Source organism: Mirounga leonina, unplaced genomic scaffold (assembly GCF_011800145.1).
Source record: "Mirounga leonina isolate KUSES-001 unplaced genomic scaffold, KU_Mleo_1.0 Mir_128, whole genome shotgun sequence".
NCBI lineage: Eukaryota > Metazoa > Chordata > Mammalia > Carnivora > Phocidae > Mirounga > Mirounga leonina.
The window spans coordinates 26838158-26862246 of record NW_023270320.1 but is presented as its reverse complement, the minus strand read 5'-3'; the positions used below and the strand labels follow the sequence as shown (position 1 = coordinate 26862246).

The 24089-nt window shown below is 40.7% G+C and overlaps 1 pseudogene; it reads left to right on the top strand.

The window, feature by feature from the left end:
* The first annotated feature begins 3404 nt into the window (after positions 1-3404).
* LOC118009812 lies at positions 3405-5230 on the top strand (annotated as a pseudogene).
* The last annotated feature ends 18859 nt before the right edge of the window (positions 5231-24089 follow it).

Here is a 24089-nt window from a genome sequence, read left to right as displayed (position 1 = left end):
ATAACCCTGAGAGTCTGCTCTGTGTTCTCTCCTATAGACAATGTGCCTTAATTATCAGGTTTGCTTCTGCACATTCGATGTAACCCCCCATCCCTCTCTCAGTTTCCGTTTGGTCTGTTTCTTTGCTCCATTAATTCTCTCTTGGTCATTAGCTTTGCTGAGGTGAGCTAACATAAATGGAAAGTTTTAAGAGTTTTACTTTCTAAAACCACGGAAGATAGTACGTACTTCAGAAGTTGGACATCCCATAAATTTCAGTGTGATGTTGGTTCAGGGAGAATAGTGAAAGAGAAAATTGCTGACCTCCTCTTTTTTTTTTTTTTTTTAATTAATTTATTTATTTGACAGAAACACAGCGAGAGAGGGAACACAAGCAGGGGGAGTGGGAGAGGGAGAAGCAGGCTTCTCGAGGAACAGGGAGCCCGATGCGGGGCTGATCCCAGGACCCCGGGATCATGACCTGAGCCGAAGGCAGACGCTTAACGACTGAGCCACCCAGGCGCCCCGCTGACCCCTTTTGATCTCTGTTAGTTTAAAGCAGGAGGGGAAAGACTGGTATATAGAAAATAATACAAGATCAGCTCAATCAACTCTGTTCCCATCCACTGGACCTATGAACTTGTGTAGACTTCAGTGGCTTTTTAGAATTTAAAATTCTATCCCTTATTTTAAGGGAATCTATGCCATCATATATCAAAGCAAAGCTTTCCCACTGAGTCTTGACCTACAACTGACAAACTAAAATATTAACAACATACTGATTTTCTACTGCTGCTATAAAAAGTTACCACAATTATGGTGGCTTAAACAATACAAATCTGTAGGTTAGAAGTCTAATGCAGTTCTCCAGGGGCTCAAATCAAGTTGTTGGCAGTTCTGTGTTCCCTTCTGGGGACCTTGAGGAAGAATCTGTCTGTTTGCCTTTTCCAGCTTCCATGGGCTGCTTATATTCCTTGCTCCTTACCCTCTTTCTCCATCTACAAAGCTGGAAATGATGGGTTGAGTCCTCAAATGGCATCACCTTGACCCTGCTTCTGCTGTCACATCTTTTTTTCTGCCCCTGACATCTCCACCTACTCTTCCACTCTTTCTGCCTCCCTTTCCCACTTAGAGGGACCACTGTGATTACATTAGGTTCACATAGATAATCTCCCTATTTTAAGATCATCTGATGAGTTGATCATCTGTTCAACTTTATTAATTCCATTTGCAACCTTCATTCTCCTTTGCCATGTAATGTAACATATTCACAGGTTCCAGGGATTAGGACATGGTACCTGGGGGTCCGTATTCTGCCTACCATATAGAGATTCGAATTCACCACCACCACTTATCTTAAGAATGTTGGCCTTCTAACTTCATAAATGATAAGTGTTGACTGCCTTGCTGCTGAGCAAGATGCAGAATGGAAAGTGGTATAGCTTAAAAATGAGCTCCACAGTGCAGCTCAATAAATTGATGTAATTAAGATGGATATACCCATTTTAAATGATGTCTGATCACAAGTAGTTTCTCTGCCATTTAATCCTTACAGTCTACTAAGGGAGCCTCTTTCTCCTCCAAGTATCCTTAAATAAGAACTTTCTCTTAAGGGTCAAATAATAGAAGTACAGTAATAGCTACAATAGCAAACAAATTGTTGAGTTTTTCAAGACTTCTTTGGGGGCTAGTAGAATTGCATCTTTGTCATAATGAGGCTGGAGGGTGTGGTAAGAGCTATAAACTAAGTGCTCCTTGCCTTAACTTCCTTTACTTACTGCCTGACTGATCTCACTAATGTCAAATGTCAACTTCTCATTGTTGAGCAAGATACATCTTATTTTTTAAAAAGATTTACTTATTTATTTTAGAGAGAGAGGCAGTGAGAGAGAGAGAGAGAGAGAGCAGGGGGAGGGGCAGAGGAAGAGGGAGACAAGCGGATTCCCTGCTGAGTGGGGAGCCCAACGTGGAGCTTGATCCCAGGATTCTGGGATCATGAATCCTGGGATCATGACCTGAATGGAAATCAAAAGTCAGATGCTTAACCAATTGAGCTACCCAGGTGTTCCCCATCTTAATTTTTTTTTAAGATTTTATTTTCAAGTAATCTCTACACCTAACGTGGAACCTCGAACTCACAACTCTGAGGTCAAGAGTCGCAAACTTTACTGACTCCAGCCAGGTGCCCCAGATACATCGTAACATTTATAGCTGAACAACTAGCCAAAGGGCATATATAATTATTAAAACACATGATTGGACATTCTTTATAGCCATAATGGTTAAATACATCCTAGGCATTTGAAAAATCACACTGGCTGACTTCAAATATCTAATATTTCATTGCAAGTATCCTAAAGAGGTGAAAGGGAAGTGTTCATGAGGAACATGGTAGCACAGGTTTTGCTCCAGATATGTATACTTCTAAAATCAGTTATGTGGTTTTTTTTTAAAAGATTTTATTTATTTATTTGAGACAGAGAGAATGAGAGAGACAGAGAGCACATGAGAGGGGGGAGGGCCAGAGGGAGGAGCAGACTCCCTGCAGAGCAGGGAGCCCGATGTAGGACTCGATCCCGGGACTCTAGGATCATGACCTGAGCCGAAGGCAGTCGCTTAATCAAATGAGCCACCCAGGTGCCCCTGTGTTGTTTTTTTTTTTTTAACAGCAAATTTACAAAACACAAATTTTGTGTGCTTCGAAGAAAAAGTATCTTTATTTGGAAAGAATATCTGTATTTCATTAGTCTACCACCTTCCAAAGCATTTTTAGGCCGCCTCTTTTGGAATTGCCTTTTGTTCCAGAAGCATATTCTTTGTAATTGCCTCAGTGATTTAGTGGTAAAAAATATTTGTATTTTGTGGATTGATTTGATTCTTACTTTTCCTTGAGTTTAGGGTACAAAATGCACTTATCAGATGGGCCCTCAAATTAACTCATCAGTTTTGATGACTCAAGTCCCCACTTAAGGGCTCCTGTTGTCATTTGTCAACTGGCTTAACACAAAAGTTGTCCCATCTTACCATTTCTTGAGTGCCTATATCGGTTAGCATTCTTTTGTTTCAAGATACAGAAGTTAACTCTAAAATGGCAAAACGAAAATTATTGAAAGGTCACTCATTGAAACAAAGGACAAGTTAAACCATCAAGAATGTAGGCAGCAGATACCTACAAGAGACTCATTTTAGACCTAAAGATAACTGTTGATTGAAAGTGAGGGGATGGAGGGGTGCCTGGGTGGCTCAGTCGGTTAAGCATCTGCCTTTGGCTTAGGTCATGATCTCAGAGATCGAGTCCTACATTGGGCTCCTTGCTCAGCAGGGAGCCTGCTTCTCCTTCCGTCTGCTGCTCCCCCTGCTTGCGCTTGCTCTCTGACAAATAAATAAATAAAATCTAAAAGAAAAAAAGGGGGGGGGATGGAGAAACATCTATCATGCAATGGATGTCAAGAAAGCCGGAGTAGTAATACTTATTTTGGACAAAATAGACTTTAAAACAAAAACTAACAAGAGACAGAGAAGGACCCTATATAATAATCAAGGGGATAATGCAACAAGAAGATATAACAATTGTAAATATTTATGCACCCAAAATGGGAGCACCCAAATACATAAAACAATAACAAACATAAAGGAACTAATCGATAGGGGACTTTATTTTTTTTTCCCACTTATATCAATGGACAGATCATCTTAATAGAACATCAGCCAGGAAACAATGACGCTGAGTGACACACTGGGACAGATGATTTAACATATATTCAGAACACTGCATCCTAAAACATCAAAATATACATTCTTTTGAAGTGCACATGGAACATTCTCCAGAATAGATCACATATTGGGCCACAAAACAAGTCTCAACAAATTCAGAAACATCAAAGTCATACCATGCATCTTTTCAGACCAGAGGCTATGAAACTAGTAGTCAGCCACCAAAAAAAATCTGGAAAAACCACAAATACATGAAGGTTAAATAACATGCTACTACACAGTGAATGGGTCAACCAGGATATAAAAGGAAAAATAAATAGTCCCAGGACCTGCAAGCATGCCCTGCTGGGCCATGCTCTCCCTCTGCCTCCCACTGGCCACCATCTTGGACCCCCAGCTGCAGCAGCAGCTCCAGTTCCCACTCCTCAAGGGTCTCAGCCTGGAGGACAAGAACACCCTCCCGCCCCCTGCCCTCAGTGGTCTGGCGTGCTGGTCAGCAAGACCACCAGGACGATCTTCTGGGAGGCCCCAGAGCCAAAAACTAAGATACTTGCCCCTAGCGTGGAGGACGAGCCCCTACTGACAGAAAACCCTCTTCGCTTTGTCATCTTCCCTATGAAGTACCATGATCTTTGGCAGATGTGTAAGAAAGCTGAGGCTTCCTTTTGGACAGCTGAAGAGGTGAATCTTTCCAAGGACATTCAACACTGGGAATCGCTGACGCCTGAGGAGAGAGATTTTATACCCCACGTTCACATTCTGGTTTTCTTTGCGGTGAGTGTTGGCATAGTAAATGAAAACTTGGTGGAGCGGTGTGGCCAAGAAGTTCAGATGACAGAAGCCTGCTGTTTCTATGGCTTCCAAATTGCCATGGAAAACATCCATTCTGAGATGTGTAGTCTCCTCACTGACACTTATATTAAAGATTCCAAAGAGACAGAATTTCTCTTCAACACCATTGAGACAATGCCTTGTGGAAGGAAGAAGGCAGATTGGGCCTTGCGTTGGATTGGGGACAAAGAGGCTACCTACGGGGAATGGGATGTGGACTTTGCTGCCACGGAAGGAATCTCCTTTTTTGGTTCTTCTGCGTCGATATTCTGGCTCAAATGCAGCCTGATGCCTGGCCTCATGGTTTTCCAATGAGCTTATTAGCAGAGATGAGGGTTTACACCATAACTTTGCCTGCCTGATGTTCAAACACCTGGCCCATAAACCTTCAGAGCAGAGAGTGAAGGAAATAACTATCAATGCCGTTAGGATAGACCAGGAGTTCCTCCCAGAGGCCTTGCCCATGAAGCTCATTGGGATGAACTGCATGTTAATAAAGCAGTATATTGAATTCATGGCAGACTGACTTAGGTAGGAACTAGGTTTTAGCAAGGTTTCCAGAGTAGAAAATCCATTTGACCTTATGGAGAATATTCCACTGGAAGGGAAGACTAACTTCTTTGAGAAGAGAGGAGGCAAGTATCAGAGGATAGGAGTGATGTCAAGTCCAACAAAGAATTCTTTTACCGTGGATACTGACTTATAAGTGAATGAAGATGTGCTCTTATTTTGCTGATTTTTCCCCTCCTTCTCATAAAAAAAAAATCAGCTACTTGAAGTGTATCAAACCAGATACACTATGAAATATCCATACTGTTCATTAATAATATTGTTAAAACTGTGTAGCACCTCATAAGCAAGCCTGTTGATTAGTGATGCTAGTTGTCTCACCTAGAAAGAAGCAGAGACAAAAGCTACTCGGATTCTTAGGAAAGATCTTGGCCGTGTTTGGCTTTTGCAGGGAGGATGGCTGTCCAAGAGTTCACCGTGGCTCTTAGTGGCAGTCAAGGCTCAAAGTGTGGGGACCCTAGGCTGAGTCTGATCCAGCAAGATTAATCAGTCAGTTACTCCAAGGCCTTCGGATTTTAAAGTTTGCTTGCTTCAAAGTGGATTTTAAAGTTTACTTACTGATTTGTATATAAAACTGGCACTTTATTTTTTTTATTTTTTTATTTTTTTAAAGATTTTATTTATTTATTCATGACAGACAGAGAAAGAGAGAGAGAGGCAGAGGGAGAAGCAGACTTCCCGCGGAGCAGGGAGCCCGATGCGGGGCTCGATCCCAGGACTCTGGGATCATGACCTGAGCCGAAGGCAGACGCTTAACCATCTGAGCCACCCAGGCGCCCTAAAACTGGCACTTTATCCACAAATAAACATAGTTCAAATAAACAAACGTACTGTCACAACAAAGGCCTGATTTAACCTAATTTGGTTTCTAGCCCAAATGCAAAGCCTTCTACTGACCACTAATGGGAGCCAGTCTGGAATTTACTAGGTGACCAAAGTCCATCAAACCTGTGCAGATGAAGCACATTATTTCTATTCTTTATTTTCTAGAATGAATGGATGTGCTCTTTAATCAACTTTTTTTTTTAAAGATTTATTTATTTATTTATTCATGAGAGACAGAGAGAGAGAGGCAGAGCGAGAAGCAGGCTCCCAAGGAGCAGGGAGCCCGATGCGGGACTCGATCCCAGGACCCTGAGATCACGACCTGAGCCGAAGGCAGACGCCCAACCATCTGAGCCACCCAGGCGCCCATCTTTAATCAACTTTAAAGTATTAGCCAGTTGGTGCCACAAAGAGGACAGGCTGTGGTTTGTATTTTGCAGGCCACGTCGTCAAGTGTCATGGAATGAAAGCGAGGGGAAAGGAGCTTCTAACTTAAATCACTGGACCTTGAGTGTGATGCAGGCTGACTGATGGTCACCTGGGGGCGTGCAAGGGGCAGCATCCTCTTATTTCTCAAATCGTGTTTTCCCCAGTTTCAAGCTCTTACTGAAGATCCTTAGACCCTTAGCTATAGGATCTGAGATGATATTGTAAATTAATTTTCCAATCATCCTTGCATGAAATGCCCCACTGAGGATCTTGCTCCAGGTAAGTGGCACCACCAGGACTGAAGTAGGCTCCCTGAGAAGTTGAGCATGTATTCCAATTTGGTTGAATTTTTAAGTCGATACTGTTGACCGAATCCATTTATATTTACGACATGTTTTTTAAATTAGAAAAAATAATTTTTTTTCTGTGTAGGTCCTTTTATATCTGTGGTTCATATTTTGAAATAATTGCCCAGTTAGTGCGGTTCATGATTGAAGCAGATAGAGTTCAGTGCAGTTACTTCCAGCATCTGCCCCAATCTGAGCATCACCTTGTTGGATTCCTGACCTTCAGGAGAAAATTCTAGTTGCATGAGCTGTATAAATACATGCTCTATTCACATCATAATTTTAGAATGAAGTATAAAAATATACTTAATAGGGCTAGTTTGAATCAACCTGCCTTTGTGTTCCCCCGCCTTCTCCCTGCCTCCCCCCACCCCAAAAAAAAACCCAGCCAAGATGTTACATGGAAGGTGGTAGATGATACGCACTGACCCTTTGGCTGCATTTGTTAACCTGTTGTATTGTGTTGGCTGATCACTGGCCTGTTCTATCATCAGTTTTCTTCATTTATTGTATAAGTTGTCAAATAGTCGATTTAAAAATTTCTGTAATGAGGCTTTCTATCTTTTTTTTTTAAAGATTTTATTTATTTATTTGACAGAGAGAGAGAGAGAGAGATCACAAGTAGGCAGATAGGCAGGCAGAGGGAGAAGCAGGCTCCCTGCTGAGCACAGAGCCCGATGTGGGGCTTGATCCCAGGACCCTGGGATCATGACCTGAGCCGAAGGCAGATGCTTAACCATCTGAGCCACCTGGGCGTCCCGAGGCTTTCTATCTTTTAAATGATTGTTACCTAAAGTCAATCCAGATTATGTGGTTCTTACACTTGTGCAACACAAAAGTGAATAAACGTTTTTGCCTCGTGAAAAAAAAAAGAAATAAGAAATAAGTACATGGAAACAAATTAAAATGAAAACACAATGGTCCAAAACCTCTGGGATGTAGCAAAGTCGGTCCTGAGAGAGAAGTATATAACAATACAGGCCTTCCTCAAGAAGTAAGAAATATCTTAAACAACCTAAACTTACACCTAAAGGAGTTAGAAAAAGAACAACAAACAAAACCTAAAACCAGCAAAAGGAAGGAAATAATAAAGATTAGAGCAGATATAAATGATATACAAACTAAAAAACAAACAAACAATAGAACAGATCAATGAAACCAGGACCTGGTTCTTTGAAAAAAATCACTAAAATTGATAAACCTCTAGCCAGATTTATCAAGGAAAAAAGAGGAATCAAATAAAATTTCAAATGAGAGAGGAGAAATAACAACCAACACCACAGAAATACAATCATAAGAGAATATTATGCGGTTGCCTGGCTAGCTCAGTCAGTGGAGTGTGCAACTCTCGATCTTAGGGTTGTGCATTTGAGCCCCATGTTGGGTGTAGAGATTACTTAAAAGTAAAATATTTTATTATTTTTTAAAGATTTTATTTATTCATTCGACAGAGAGAGACACAGCGAGAGAGGGAACACAAGCAGGGGGAGTGGGAGAGAGAGAAGCAGGCTTCCCGCTGAGCAGGGAGCCTGATGCAAGGCTCGACCCAGGACCCTGGGATCACGACCCGAGCCGAAGGCAGATGCCTAATGACTGAGCCACCCAGGCGCCCCTAAAAGTAAAATATTTTTAAAAAGAATATTATGAAAAACTATATGCCAACAAATGGGACCTAGAAGCAATTGACAAATTCCTAGAAACATATAAACTATCAAAACCGAAACAGGAAGAAATAAAAAATCTGAACATACTGATAACCAGCAAAGAAATTGAGTCAGTAATCAAAAAACTCTGAACAAACAAAAGTCCAGGACCAGATGGCTTTATAGGCAAATTCTACCAAACACTTAAAGAATTAATACCTATTCTTCCTAAACTATTCCAAAAAATAGAAAAGGAAGGAAAACTTCCAAATTCATTCTATGAAGCCAACATTACCCTGCTACCAAAACTAAAGACATCACTAAAAAAGAGAACTACAGGCTAATATCCCTGATGAACATAGATACAAAAATTCTCAACAAAATACTAGCAAACCAAATTCAATGATACATTACAAAAATCATTCACTATGGGCAACCCTTTTGGGTCCCCTCCCTCTTTGGGAGCTTTGTACTACAGCTCAACAACTTTACTGTTGTTCAATAAACTTTGCTTTGCTGCCCACCAAAAAAATAAAAATAAAAACAAAAAAAAACAAAACAAAAAACCCCAAGAATCATTCACCACAATTAAGTGGAATTTATTCCTGGGATGCAAATGTGGTTCAATATTCACAAATCAATGTGATATATTGCTTCAGTAAGAGAAAGGATAAGAACCATACAATCATTTCAATAGATGCAGAAAAAGTGCAACATCCATTCATGATAAAAACCCTCAACAAAGTAGGTTTAGTGGGAACATACCTCAACATAATAAAGGCCATATTGAAAAACCCACCGCTAACATCATCCTTAATGGGGGAAAACTGAGAACTTTCCCCCTAAGGTCGGGAACAAGACAAGGATGCCCACTCTCACCACATTTATTCAACATAGTACTGGAAGTCCCAGCCACAGCAGTCACAACAAAAAGAAATAAAAGACATCCAAATAGGTAAGGAAGAAGTAAAATTTTCACTGTTCGCAGATGACAGGATACTATATATAGAAAATCTAAGACTCCACCAAAAAACTGCTAGAACTGATAAACAAATTCAGTAAAGTCAAAGGATACAAAATCAATGTACAGAAATCTGCATTTCTATACACCAATAATGAAGCAGCAGAAAGAAAAATTAACAATCCCATTTATAATTGTACCCAAAATAATAAGATACTTAGGAATAAACCTAACCAAAGATGTCAAAGACCTGTACTCTGAAAACTATAAAACACTGATGAAAGAAATTGAAGATGACACAAAGTAATGGAAAGACATTCCATGCTCATGGATTGGAAGAAAAAATATTGTTAAATGTCTATACTACCCAAGGCAATCCCTACACATTTAATTCAATCCCTATCAAAATATCAACAGCATTTTTTACAGAACTAAAACAAACAATCCTAAGATGTGTATGGAACCACAAAGGACCCTGAATAGCCAAAGCAATCTTGAAAAGGAAAAGCAAACCTGGAGGCATCACAATTCTGGACTTTAAGTTATATTACAAAGCTGTAGTCATCAAAACAGTATGGTGCTGGCACAAAAATAGACGCATAGATCAATAGAACAGAATAGAAAATCCAGAAATAAACACACAATTATGTGGCCAATTAATCTTTGATAAAGCAGGAAAGAATATGCAATGGGAAAAGGACGGTCTCTTCAACAAATGGTGTAGGGAAAATTGGACAGCTACATGCAAATGAATGAAACTGGACCACTTTCTTACACCATACACAAAGATAAACTCAAAATGGATTAAAGATCTAAATGTGAGACCTGAAATCATAAAAGTCCTAGAAGAGAACACAGGCAGTGTTTTGACATCAGCCATAACAACTTCTTTATAGATACGCCTCCTGAGGCAAGGGAAATGAAAGTGAAAATAAACTATTGGGTCTTTGTCAAGACAAAAGGCTCTGCACAGCAAAGGAAACAATCAACAAAACTAAAAGGCAACCTATGGAATGAGAGAAGATATTTGCAAATGACATATCTGATAAAGGGTTAGAATCCAAAATATATAAAGAACTTATAAAACTTAATACCCCAGGGCGCCTGGGTGGCTCAGTTGGTTAAGTGACTGCCTTCGGCTCAGGTCATGATCCTGGAGTCCCGGGATCGAGTCCCGCATCGGGCTCCCTGCTCGGCAGGGAGTCAGCTTCTCCCTCTCCTGTTCCCCTCTCTTGTGCTTTCTCTCTCTCTCATTCTCTCTCTCAAATAAATAAATAAAATATTAAAAAAAAAAAAACTTAAGGGGTGCCTGGGTGGCTCAGTTGGTTAAGCGACTGCCTTCGGCTCAGGTCATGATCCTGGAGTCCCTGGATCGAGTCCCACATTGGGCTCCCTGCTCGGCAGGGAGTCTGCTCCTCCCTCTGACCCTCCCCCCTCTCATGTGCTCTCTGTCTCTCTCATTCTCTCTGTCTCAAATAAATAAATAAATAAATAAAAACAAAAAAAACCTTAATACCCCAAACCCAAAACATCCAATTAAAAAATGGGCAGAAGACATGAACAGACATTTCTCCAAAGAAGACATACCGATGGCCAACAGACACATGAAAAGATGCTCATCATCACTTATCATCAGGGAAATGCAAATCAAAACTACAATGAAATAGCACCTCCCACATGTCAGAATGGCCAAAATCACTAGCACAAGAAACAACAGGTGTTGATGAGGATGTGGAGAAAAAGGAACCCTTGCGCACTGTTGGTGGGAGTACACACCGGTGCAGCCACTGTGGAAAACAGTATGGAGCTTCATCAAAAAGTTAAAAATAGAGGGGCGCCAGGGTGGCTCAGCTGGTTGAGGGTCCGACTCTTGGTTTTAGCTCAGGTGATGATCTCAGGGTTGTGGGATCAGCCCTGAATCAGCGGGGAGTCTGCTTGGGGATTATCTCCTTCTGTTCCTCCCCTCACTTATGTGCTCTCACACATGCATCCTCTCTCTAGGATAAATAAATGTTTTTTTAAAAAGTTAAAAATAGAACTACCTTATGATTGCACTACTGGGTTTACCCAAAAAATACATAGACACTAATTCAAAGGATACATGCACCCCTATGTTTATAGCAGGATCATTTACCATAGCCAAGATACAGAAGCAGCCCAAGTGTCCATCAGTAGTAGATGAATGGATAAAGAAGATGTGGTATAAATGTATATGGTACAATGGAATATTATTCAGTCATAAAGAGAATGAAATCTCTTTTGCAATGACACGGATGGAGCTAGAGGGTATTCTCCTATGCGAAATAAGTCCGTCAGAGAAAGACAAAATACCATATGATTTCACTCATATGTGGAATTTAAGAAACAAAATAAATAAGCAAAGGGAAAAAAAGAAAGAGAGAGAGAAATCAAGAAACAGTCTTTTGGGTTCCTTGCTGGCTCAATTGGTAGAGTATGGGACTCTTGATCTCAGGGTCATGAGTTCGAGCCCCCACATTGGGTGTGGAGTCTACTTAAAAAAAGAAAAGAAAAGAAACAGTCTCTGAATTATAGAGAACAAACTGATGGTTACCAGAGAGAAGGTGGGTGGCGGATGGGTGAAATAGGTGATGGGAATTAAGGAGCGCACTTGTCATAATGAGCACAGGGTGATGCATGGCAGTGTTAAATCACTATATTGTACACCTGAAACTGATATAACACTGTATGTTAACTAACTGGAATTAAAATAAAAACTTTAAAAAAAACACACTATGCTGGGGAAAAAAAAGAATCTAAGCAGTGGAGACAGACAATTTTTCTCCTTTTTTTTTTTTTAAAGATTTTATTTATTTATTTATTTGAGAGAGAGAGAATGAGAGACAGAGAGCATGAGAGGGAGGAAGGTCAGAGGGAGAAGCAGACTCCCTGCCGAGCAGGGAGCCCGATGCGGGACTCGATCCAGGGACTCCAGGATCATGACCTGAGCCGAAGGCAGACGTTTAACCAACTGAGCCACCCAGGCACCCATCCTTTTTTTTTTTTAAAGTAAACTCTACCCCTGGCGGGGGAGGGAGGGCCCTTGAACTCACAACCATGAGATCAAGAGTCACACGTTCCACCAGCTGAGTCAGCCAGATGACCCAGAGACAGACAATTTCATCAAGGTACTGTCATCAAAACAATTCAGTTCCAACCATTCTATGTTCTGTAATTTAACTTAAGCTTCAGGTTCTCAAGAAAGAGAATCCAAGTTGCTAAGCTTAGGTTACATGTCTGTCTCATGGGGTGGGGGTTCAGGAATAATTTATTGACCGATGTCAACAGTAAACTTGGCTCCATGAAGGCCCAGACACAGATACCACCTGGATAAATCACTTTTTTAAAGGATATAGAATGAAGTTAGCACAGTCAGGATACTCTGCAGAAAGATCAACAATATTCTCCAAAGACAAAGAGAAGTCGAAACTTCTGGATCCAGACCCTCAAAAGATAATGTTTTGAGTTGGCAAGGGTCACATCAGACCTTCTGAAAACTCAACTTCATCCCTCGGGCCCGTATTTATGCGGCAGAAGCTAGACGTCTGAGAGAGAGCCTGTCTAATATGTTGAAGGCTGTCATATCCAAACCAAACACACCCCATGGTAGAGTTATGTTCTGCATACTGTGATTTCTAGAGTTCAATATATAGTACTTTAGGCCTGGAAAACTTTATCTATTGCTCTTAGCTTTCCCAAGGTAACATGCATTGAGCCAAAAACATACTTGAATTCAGTGCTGTAGGACTAGAGCAAAGTCAATTACTTATGCATCCCCAGGGCTATAGCTCATGGACCAGCTGGAGAGGCTATCCTGGGCCACGCACCTTGATTGACATCCCCTTGAGACCATACGGCTGGGTGTGGGAGCACACAAGGGTGGGGCAGTGGTGGTGGCAGGGGAGGACAGTTCCCCCAAGTTCTCTTTGCCTCAGGCATCATTCTCCAGAGGGATTTTTAAAATTTAATTTAATTTTATTATGTTATGTTAGTCACCATACATTACATCATTAGTTTCTGATGTAGTGTTCCATGATTCATTGTTTGCGTAACACCCAGTGCTCCATGCAATACATGCCCTCCTTAATACCCATCACCAGGCTAACCCAGCCCCACCCCTCCTCCCCTCTAGAACCCTCAGTTTGTTTCCCGGAGTCCATAGTCTCTCATGGTTCGTCTTCCCCTCCAATTCCCACCCCCTTCATTTTTCCCTTCCTTCTCCTAATGTCCTCCATGCTATTCCTTATGTTCCACAAGTAAGTGAAACCATATGATAATTGACTTTCTCTGCTTGACTTATTTCACTTAGTATAATCTCCTCCAGGCCCATCCATGTTGATGTAAAAGTTGGGTATTCATCCTTTCTGATGGCTGAGTAATATTCCATTGTCTATATGGACACATCTTCTTTATCCATTCGTCTGTTGAAGGGCATCTCAGCTCTTTCCACAGTTTGGCTATTGTGGACATTGCTGCTCTGAACATTGGGGTGCATATGGCCCTTATTTTCCAGAGGGATGTTTTAACTACAAAAAGGGAGAGATGTGCAGGCCAAAATAGAGGTCCTGTAGAGGGACTTATGTGAATAATTAGTTGTTGGGACCTCCAACAAGTTCTTCCCGTGCTCCACTCTACAAGAAGCTAGTCATTAAATCTACCCAGCTACCCAGGTCCTGAAGCACACTCTCTCCTCATTCTCAGAGTCTTTTTTCTCTGAAAGTACCCAAGCAATCATGCCCTAGAAGGAAAAATAGGCAAGGGATTCACCTCAGAAACTCCCCGCTAAAACTGATCAGAATAGGGTGGTGCAAGAGCAAAATCCCACAGTGGATTTCCCTCACTCTGGTTACTGTGGTTTCCTTTCTCCTGGATTTCAAGCTACCATCGCAGTCAACTGAAGCAGCTCTTTGTTGCTACCCTCATTTTTTGGACGTCACTGTCTTCCCAAAGAAGCTGTTCTCCCTAAAATAATCTCCAGTGTTTCATTCCATCCCAACAGTTAAGAGGTGGCAACCACGGACACAGTTCCTGCTCTTAAATCTGATATCATCTGTAAAAAGAACAAATTATTCAATCTTCTGTTTTATCAGTAAAAAGTACTTGTGATGGAACTCACAACCAAAGGATATCCCACTAATGGAAAGTGCTGCTTCCTCAGGAGAGAAGAGCGCCAGCCCCCCATAGGATTACACTCTTTCAGGTAAAGTCCATCTCAAGAGAGTCTGAGAGCAGCCTAGCTCTCTAGTGTTTTCCACCTTCCATGAGAAAGTCTTTGTATTGGACACAACACCCTATCTTCAGGAGCTGGTGAGAATACTTAGCAGGCAACTCTTGAATGTTAATGAGGCACATGACCTGTAGCACATCCTAACTAAGCACAGGGTTACTCATTTCTTTAGCACTCATCCTAACATCAGGCATACTCACCCATGGCATCCAAAATATTTAATCTTCCTCAGAGGTGATTTTTGTACCTAAAACCTAGCAGCCTGAGGAACCCTAAGGTATACAGCAGGTGTATTAGACACTATGGGTCACATTATGAGCCAACAAATGTCAATCTAAGACACTTCTACAAATAAGTTAAGAAATCCAGCACCATAAATAATAATGTTTTGTATTTAAAAATGAAAATACTGTAAAGCAATGAAAAAGAAAAGCCCACAACTGTGAATTTGTTAATTGGGAAAGAATTCACAAAGAAGAGCTATGGAACAGTATGGCCCAAGAGTAGGACAGATGGAATAAGAATAAAGCCTTCCAAGGTAAAAATTTAAATGAAATTGGCACTTAAATTAATGTGTATAATTTGGGAACAAATATGAGTTATACATCATGTGTTTATAAGATTTTGTTATAATACGGACCAATTTCCAGAGTTTGAAGTTGGTGGTATAAGAGTTGGCATGTTGCTCTTATTTTCCAGGAAATAATCCAAAAGCATAAGAGAAAATGAGCAAAAAATAAAAATGTGTGTGTCTGAGAGAGAGGGAGAGAGAAATTAAGAGACAGCAGAAATGCCAGATCACAGGGCGCCTGGGTGGCTCAGTTGGTTAAGCGACTGCCTTCAGCTCAGGTCATGATCCCAGGGTCCTGGGATCGAGTCCCGCATCGGGCTCCCTGCTCTGCGGGGAGCCTGCTTCTCCCTCTCCCACTCCCCCTGCTTGTGTTCCCTCTCTCGCTGTGTCTCTCTCTGTCAAATAAATAAATAAAATCTTAAAAAAAAAAAAAAAAGAAAGAAATGCCAGATCACAAAATAGTAGAGGGACTGTGAAAAGCAGTGGGGATCAATCAGCTATGAGCATGGAAGCATATAGAGAGAAAATGCAACTGCAGGGTCGTAAAGCCAGCAAACTATACTTATCAAAGTGAGGGAGGCACCATGAAGCACAAAACTTAAATCCTTTGTTTGCAATAGTGGGAACAGGGTATGTGCACTGATGATATAAGTTCTCATGGAGGAAGCAGTCTATCTGTAGCAACGGGAGAAAAGAGATTTGGCATTATGAAAAAAAACCCACCCAAACCTACAAACAAAACTGTAGGTCATAAGAAAAATCCCAGCCGGGCAGCAACATGGTTTGGGTTCCTCGCCAACATAATGTCCTACGAGTAGCTGGTCCAGGACTAATTTGCCTGTTTCAGAGATGAGTAAGTAAAAAAAAAAAAAAAGAAAGAAAGAAACCATACAGGATCTATAAAGCACATGTCAAGAAAAAAAATTAAAAAGGTGAAGAGGATAAACGTAAAAAAAAAGTGGTAGTCAACAACCACAAAAGAAAAATGTTTCCATAGAATGGCTGAATTGTGTTACTTCATGAATTAAAAGCAACAACTTTAGGGCGCCTGGGTGGCTCAGATGGTTAAGCGTCTGCCTTCGGCTCAGGTCATGATCTCAGGGTCCTGGGATCGAGTCCCGCAACAGGCTCTCTGCTCCTTGGGAGCCTGCTTCTCCCTCTGCCTCTCTCTCTCTGTCTCTCATGAATAAATCTTTAAAAAAAAAGCAACAACTTTAAAAAGCAATCAGTCCTTTGAAGCAAGAGCTCAAAGCAGAGATGCAATAACTCAGGGAAGAAAGAATGAGGAACAGGAATACATAAGACATAAGCTAGCAGAACTCAGGGAACAAGTAGAAGAAGAAAGTACAGCCAGCATATCAGAATGAAAGCAATATACCAATATATATATTTTTATTGGTTCTCTCCCTCTATATCCTATTTGTTCTGCTTCTCTGGAGAACCTTGACTAATACAAGTGTATATATAATAGTAGAGAACTAATAAATGCTGTCTAAAGCAGTAAGAGATTAAGAGCATACTATAAAGTTATAAGGGTAAACTCTGGGGAAAAAAGCCCCAAATCTTGCTACCTATTAAGAGAAACACATTCAGGGCACCTGGGTGGCTCAGCCAGTTAAGCGTCTGCTTTTGGCTTAGGTCATGATCCCAGGGTCCTGGGATCGAGTTCCGCATCGGGCTCCCTGCTCATCGGGGAGCCTGCTTCTCCCTCTCTCACTGCTGCTCCCCCTGCTTGTGCTCTCTCTGTCAAATAAATAAAATCTTAAAAAAAAAAAAAAAGAAACACACACACACAAAACATAGAAAATAGATCATACACATCATCTTGAAAGAGATAGAAAAATAGAAAGCACAAAATAAATAGGACAGAACCAACACCAAATATATCTTATCAAAAAATATAAATGAATAAATTTACCCTTTTAAAGCAAAACTGAGAGAAGCACAGGGAGAACAGACACAGCTGCTGGCCCAAGAGCACAGAGATTAGAGAGCATAAAAGTGGGTGGAAGGAAATGAAAACAAAGTGTTAGAAAAGGTTAGAGAGAGAATGATGGATGGGAAGAACAGAGAAAGGAGATTCACTGTAAGCATAACTGCATGCCCCAAAATGAAAGTTCAAATAGTTGAACAGGACAAATAGTAACAATTCAAGAAAATATTTTTGAGATAAAGAAAGCTGGAATTGACATGTCAAAAGAGTACACTATGTTCCAGGAAAAACTGATCCCTAATACTAAATATTTGGATATATCCTAGTAACCTTACTGGACTTGAAAGGTTTAAAAAAGAATCCTCTGGGTGTCCAACCAAAAGTTTATAAAAAAAAACTCAGAGGGGGCGCGCCTGGGTGGCTCAGTTGGTTAAGCGACTGCCTTCGGCTCAGGTCATGATCCCAGGGTCCTGGGATCGAGCCCCGCATCGGGCTCCCTGCTCCGCGGGAAGCCTGCTTCTCCCTCTCCCACTCTCCCTGCTTGTGCTCCCTCTCTCGCTGTGTCTCTCTGTCAAATAAATTAAAAAAAAAAAACAAAAAACAAAACTCAGAGGGACCTCAGACTTCTTCACAGCAGCAGTCGGCACTAGAAGACATTAAGAAGGAAAGGTGACCTTGGGGGACTAGGGTGGCCAAAGTTGGTTAAGCATCCGACCCTTGATTTTGGCTCAGGTCATTATCTCAGGGTTGTGAGATCGGGCCCTGCACTGGACTCCGCTCTGGACATGGTGCCTATTTAAGATTCTCCCTCTTCCTCTCCTTCTGCCCCTCCATCCCCTCTCTCACCCTCTCTCCCTCTCTAAAAATAAAATAAAATAAGAAGGAAACAAATTCTGACATAAAAGAAAAAGACAATTTTTAACATTCAAGAACTCAAGGAATATTGTCCCTAGGAGCCCTTCATAAGTAATACACTAGGGGAAAATTTAACCAGGAAGAGATAACCAGGAAAACTAGGGCATAGGGTTGGCAGTGATCATTGACTCTAACAGTATAATAAAGATTAAAGTAAACTTGAAGATTAAAGTGATAGAAAAGAAAGTAAATATTGTATTGTTTGATAACATAGAAATGATATAATTAATAAAAGTTGGGGCAGAAGCTGAGTAAGAAGGTAGGTGGTAATAAGTATACAAATTTCCTCATCTTTAATAGATGGGATCAAAGGTTGACAAAGTTGGCAAATCAAATAATGTTTCCCCCACCCCCCAAGTGTTCAAAGGTAAACAGTGAGAAAGATACTCAGTGAAATTTGGGAATGTATACATACTCAACAATCAGCTAAATTTGGGAATAGGACATAAAGTAGTGTGATGGTTAATTTTATGTGTTAATTTCCTGGGCCATGGGGTGACCAAATACTTGTTTAAACATTGTTCTGGATGGGGTGCTAGGGTGGCTCAATCAACTGAGCATCTAACTCTTGATTTTGGCTCAGGTCATGATCTCAAGGTTGTGAGATTGAGCCCTGAGTTGGGCTCTGCGCTGGGCGTGGAGCCTGCTGAAGATTCTCTCCCTCTCCCTCTCCCTCTGCCCCTTCCTAGGCACCCCCCCAAAAAAACCCCAAAAAACACTGTCTTGGTTGTCTCTGTGAGGGTGTTTCTGGATGAGAATAATATCTGAATTGGTAGACTGAGAAAACAGATGGTTCTCCCCACTGTGGGTGGGCTTCATCCAATCTATTGAAAACCTGAATAGAACAAAAAGTTAGAGGAAGAGAGAATTTGCTGTTTTTGCCTGACTGTCCTGGAGCTAGGACATCAGTCTTTTGCCTTTAGAATCAGACTTGGATTGGGGCATATACCACTGACTCTCCTGGTTCTCAGATCTTCAGACTAAGAATTAGAACTGTACCAGGAGCTCTCCTGGCTTTCCGGTTTGCTGACTGCAGATCTGGGGCTTCTCAGCCTCCAAAACCATGTGAGCCAATTCCTTACAATAAATTATATATATATATTCCTATTGGTTCTCTTCCTCTATATCCTATTTGTTCTGCTTCTCTGGAGAACCTTGACTAATACAAATGTATATATAATAGTAAGGAACTAATAAACACTGTCTAAAGAAGTAAGAGATTAAGAGCATTCTATAAAGTTATAAGGGTTAACTCTGGGAAAAAAACCCAAATCTTGCTACCTATTAGAAGAAACACATACATACAAAACATAGAAAATAGATCATATGCATCATCTTGAAAGAGATAGAAAAAGAAAGCACAAAATAAATAGGAAAGAACCAACACCAAATATATCTTATCAAAAAACGTAAATGAATAAATTTACCCTTTTAAAGAAAACCGTTTTCATACTGAATCACAAAGCAAAATATAACTCTGTGCAGCATTTAGGAGACATGACTAAAACAAAATTATGCGGAAAGTTTGAAAATAAAGGGATAAGCAAAAATATATCAATAAAAGCAAAAAATAGTCAGTGGGGTACTGTGTAGAGTACTTACATTGCTTTGTACATAGCAAGTACTATTAAAATGATGACAAAAAATAAACTACCCAAGAAAGCAGGAGTTGAGGTATTACCAGACAAGAATGCAGGTGAGACCAGGAATGGCCCTGCTTTAAAGGGAAGACATTTATTAAACCTTGTCTGGTGACCTTCTCCCAAACTAAAAGACAGGAAAATGAATAATCTTTTTCTAAGACAGGAATATCCCCATGCATTAATTAACTTGGAATGGTGTTAGCCATTGCTTGCCTTGACTAGAAACAATATGGTTAATGTCACCCATCCATCTATCCATGCATATTTACTAATTACGCTGGTATAGAGCTACGGATATGGCTATATTTAGGATTTTCTTTTTTTATCCTAAAACTAACTCTTTCATCAGTAACTCTTGGATGGTTTTTGCCAGAGACAACAAAATACGAACTCTGTCCTAATTTTTTTCTTCTACTGCATACACGAAGAATTTCCGGTCTATTAGCAATTCTGGAGCATTCTCATATCCCTATCCAGGCTGATCACAGCCTCTGGCTTCCCTGCTAGGTTGCTGTACTCCAATACAATTCTGTGATGCAGCACCGGCCCCCCCCCCCCCCCCCCCAACAAAAGAAAGCAAAAAAAAAAAAAAAAAACAAGTACAGTAACATCTTCCGTCTTTCCCAAACGCTGGAGCTTTTCTATGTCTTCGGATAGCAGGTCAACAATATACAAAGAGGAACACAGTCTTGTATATATCCGAAACGGTTTTGAATTCATTTCAGCCCACACTTAAATGTCTTCTAGTATCACCAAACAACAAAGGGAATGAATAAAATCAAACTTTGAAAGAAACTGGAGTCTCTAGGATTGACTGGTATTGGGGTATGCGGATTGATGCAAAGCCTGCTAGCTCATATTCTGCAGGTCCCAATTCCTAAGACACCTCCAGAGAGCCCTTCGTTGGCTCCCATCAATAAAGCAGTTCCCACCCAACTGCACTGTCTTTGAGTGATTTCTCAACTGGAATGCCAGGGAGCCCTGCGTTCTATAAGATGTCACTAGGGGTTGTACAAGAGCCTGTGACTGAAACACATTTGTTTGAACTTTGCAGGCTGTGCAATGTTAGCACTTATCATGATCGGCTGTCCTATTAATTTCGCTAGAGGTCTTTCAGCCCCTTATGGCAGGGCCCGGGAGGACGGTTCTCATTTCGTTGAACCCATTCTCTGTTTCTGACACCGGATAAGGGAGTCCATTGATAATTCGATAATCAGTAGGCACTATTGCAGGGCAGGGAGGTGAGGGGACGACGGTAGGCTGCTGACATCAATCAGCTCCCCAGCATGCCACCGACTGACGGCAGCCAATAAGCCTACCACTTTGAATACCGCCATGGAATGTCCTTCTAAACAAGGAATTTTTTGATGCCCTGCAACTCAGCCGCCCACCCCTGCTGCTTTGCTGATGTAAACGGCAAAACGTACATTGTGCAGGGTAGAAGTGAATTATTAATTTCTTTTTTGCTTGTGATTTTCTTGTTTAGTTTTTATTTATTTTATTCTTTTTATTATGCCCTTCTGTTTTGTATTTGTTTGCTTTTTGTGTGATGGCCCAATGTAGCAATTTTTGGGGGAAGATATATGGCACTGAAGAACATTCTAGGTTTACCCCAAAGGACAATTCTAAATAAGGCTTATTACAACTTTCTGAGTCATTTCACCACACTAGTAAAATGGAGAACACACAAAAAAGTAACAGTGAGGGGCGCCTGGGTGGCTCAGTCGTTGAGTGTCTGCCTTCAGCTCAGGTAATGGTCCCAGGGTCCCGGGATCGAGCCCCGCATCGGGCTCCCTGCTCTGCGGGAGGCCTGCTTCTCCCTCTCCCACTCCCCCTGCTTGTGTTCCCTCTCTCGCTGTGTCTCTATCAAATAAATAAATAAAATATTAAAAAAAAAAAGTAACAGTGAAAGTTACTTACCAATGGGTTTTGGCAATCCCAGTTGGCCTCTTTGTGTGTTGTCACCCGACTCAAAAACACAGCCGTGGCTCCCAAAAAATGGAATAGAACTTAGCTACAAATCACAGCTGTTTGAAAGGTACTCTTTCTTCACAGAGAGATGCTGAAATAACAAACACACGGAGATGAAATGCCCAAGGTTTTGAGTGATTTTGCAAAAACAGTAAACTGCCTTTAAACAAAGCCCAGTTCACTTGAGTATGTTCTCAAAACTGACAACGCAGACAAAAGCACATAAATCTGGTATGGAGAGAAATCCGGGGACTTAGCAGGAGGAGAGTTCTCGACCTGGTTGTTTGAGCTCAAAGGTGACTTGCAGGAGTACTTCTGAGAACACAGTAAGGCAGCTTTTCTGAGTACTTTGAAGATAAAGAATGTCAGCAAACACTTCATCACATGAACTAGTTGGACAAGTATCCACCAGGCCCTGGAGAGAATGTGTTGACTTCAAGTAGCAAGATTCTTGGGTTTAAAAAGAAACCGAATTTTTGGAAAAATCACATTGATAAGGAAAACCTTGAAATGTTTCCACTGCTGTTTGGCCTTAAGAGTGAGGAAAGATATCAGTAAGTCTCCAGTTTGATTGAAAGCCACCTCGAAGAACCCACTGCAGGACAAATGGAACAGTGTCTTCTCTTCTTTTCAATGCCACTGAGCACCCACCTAGGTGAGGGATCCTTTCTCTCAATCTTCTGCTCAGCTTGAGGACTTGACTTTGAGAGACAAGAAAAACTTCTTTGTAAACTGTCACCTGAGGAGGACCCTCTGGATGAGATTCTTGACCTTTCCCTAGAGAAGTTCTGGATTTCTGAGAAAGAAAAGTATACTGCCTCTTATAGGCAAGCAATGTTCAACTTCTTTCTTATATGAGCAAGCTTTTTGTACCTTAACAAGCATCAAGGACAAGGACAGAAATGGTCCTGTTCCAACTGAAAATGAAATCTGTGGGTACCTATTTCAATTTCACTCCGGGATCAAGTATTTGTACAAACAAACATAAGTACAGGATTCTTCTAAAGAAGCAAATTTTAGTCTATTTTTAGTTGAAAAAATATTTTTTAATGCATAAATAGGCCTATAAGAGATTAAGAAACCAATACGTGTCCACAATCATTTTGTAACTACTGGGCTTATATGATCATTTCACTCAATAAGGGAATGATTTTACAAAGTCTTATATAAAATTGTGTTCTGGAATCTATTTTTATTAATATTGCTTTGAGTTCTGGTTTTAATAGCTTTACTACTCAACATTGTCAATACATTTTCATGCTAAGTAACATCAATTAAAATCGATTTATAACCTTAAGTTAAAGTCAATCTACTGAGACTACCTTTAAAAAATTAAATCCCAATTTTGACTTAGCCAGTTATTTTATTCTGTTTGCCTTGTGACTTTTAAACGTTTATGAAAAAGAAAGAATGATTTATCTTAAAAAAGGAAAGCTAAATTGAACTATATTTTAAAAGAATGTTTGGCTAAAAAGTAATTTTTAGTTTTAAAATGGGGGGACGACTCTTGTATGTAGCCATATTATATAACACATACCATACTTTATTACCCTCTCACATAGTAGAGATTTTTTTAAAAAAGATTTTATTTATTTATTTGACAGAGAGAGAGACAGCGACAGAGGGAACACCAGCAGGGGGAGTGGGAGAGGGAGAAGCAAGCTCCCCTCGGAGCAGGGAGCCCGATGCGGGGCTCGATCCCAGGACCCTGGGATCATGACCTGAGCCGAAGGCAGACGCTTAACGACTGAGCCACCCAGGTACCCCCCAGTAGAGATTTTTAATAAGAGTCGTAGGCTAACTTGGATGAGGTTAAAAAAAATTGAGTATGAAATTTAAAGGAAGGAAAAATTTGCTTATTCTACCTATACTACTCTTATCCTGTAACATCCTTAACATCTCCTGTGATGGAGGAAAACCACAAGTCAAACATAGAAGCTGGCTTCCAGCCAGTAGCATTGCCCAGGAAGGTTTAGGTTTAGGTGAAATGTCCAATGACAGGATGCTTGAGCCACCAGGGGGCAGCATTAGGGCACTGATTTCTTAGGGAATAAGTAAAAAGAAGGAAAATGCAGATAAACATCTTACTCAATAAATATGTATTCAGCATCCTATGTGCCAAACACCTAGGAGTTTACATTTAGTGAAGAATGGAACGGTGCTAATAGGTATCAAAAGCAAAGTTGCCTACTTCCAATTTTGCCTATAGGTTAGGTCAATAACATTCTCTCTCAAATATCCAGGTTGGCCTTTTTAAAATAAGCATTGTGTTTTTCTCGTCTCACTTTAGGCCCATCTTTCTGTTATTAGTCCCACTTTTGAATGGATGATAGTTCAGGTAAGGCTATGATCATTTCTTTTTTTAATTTTTTTTTTAAAGATTTCATTGATTTATTTGTCAGAGAGAGAGCATAAGCAGGGTGAGCGCCAGGCAGAGGGAGAAGCAGGCTCCCTGTAGCAGGGAGCCTGATATAGGACTCGATCCCAGGACCCCAGGATCATGATCTCCAGG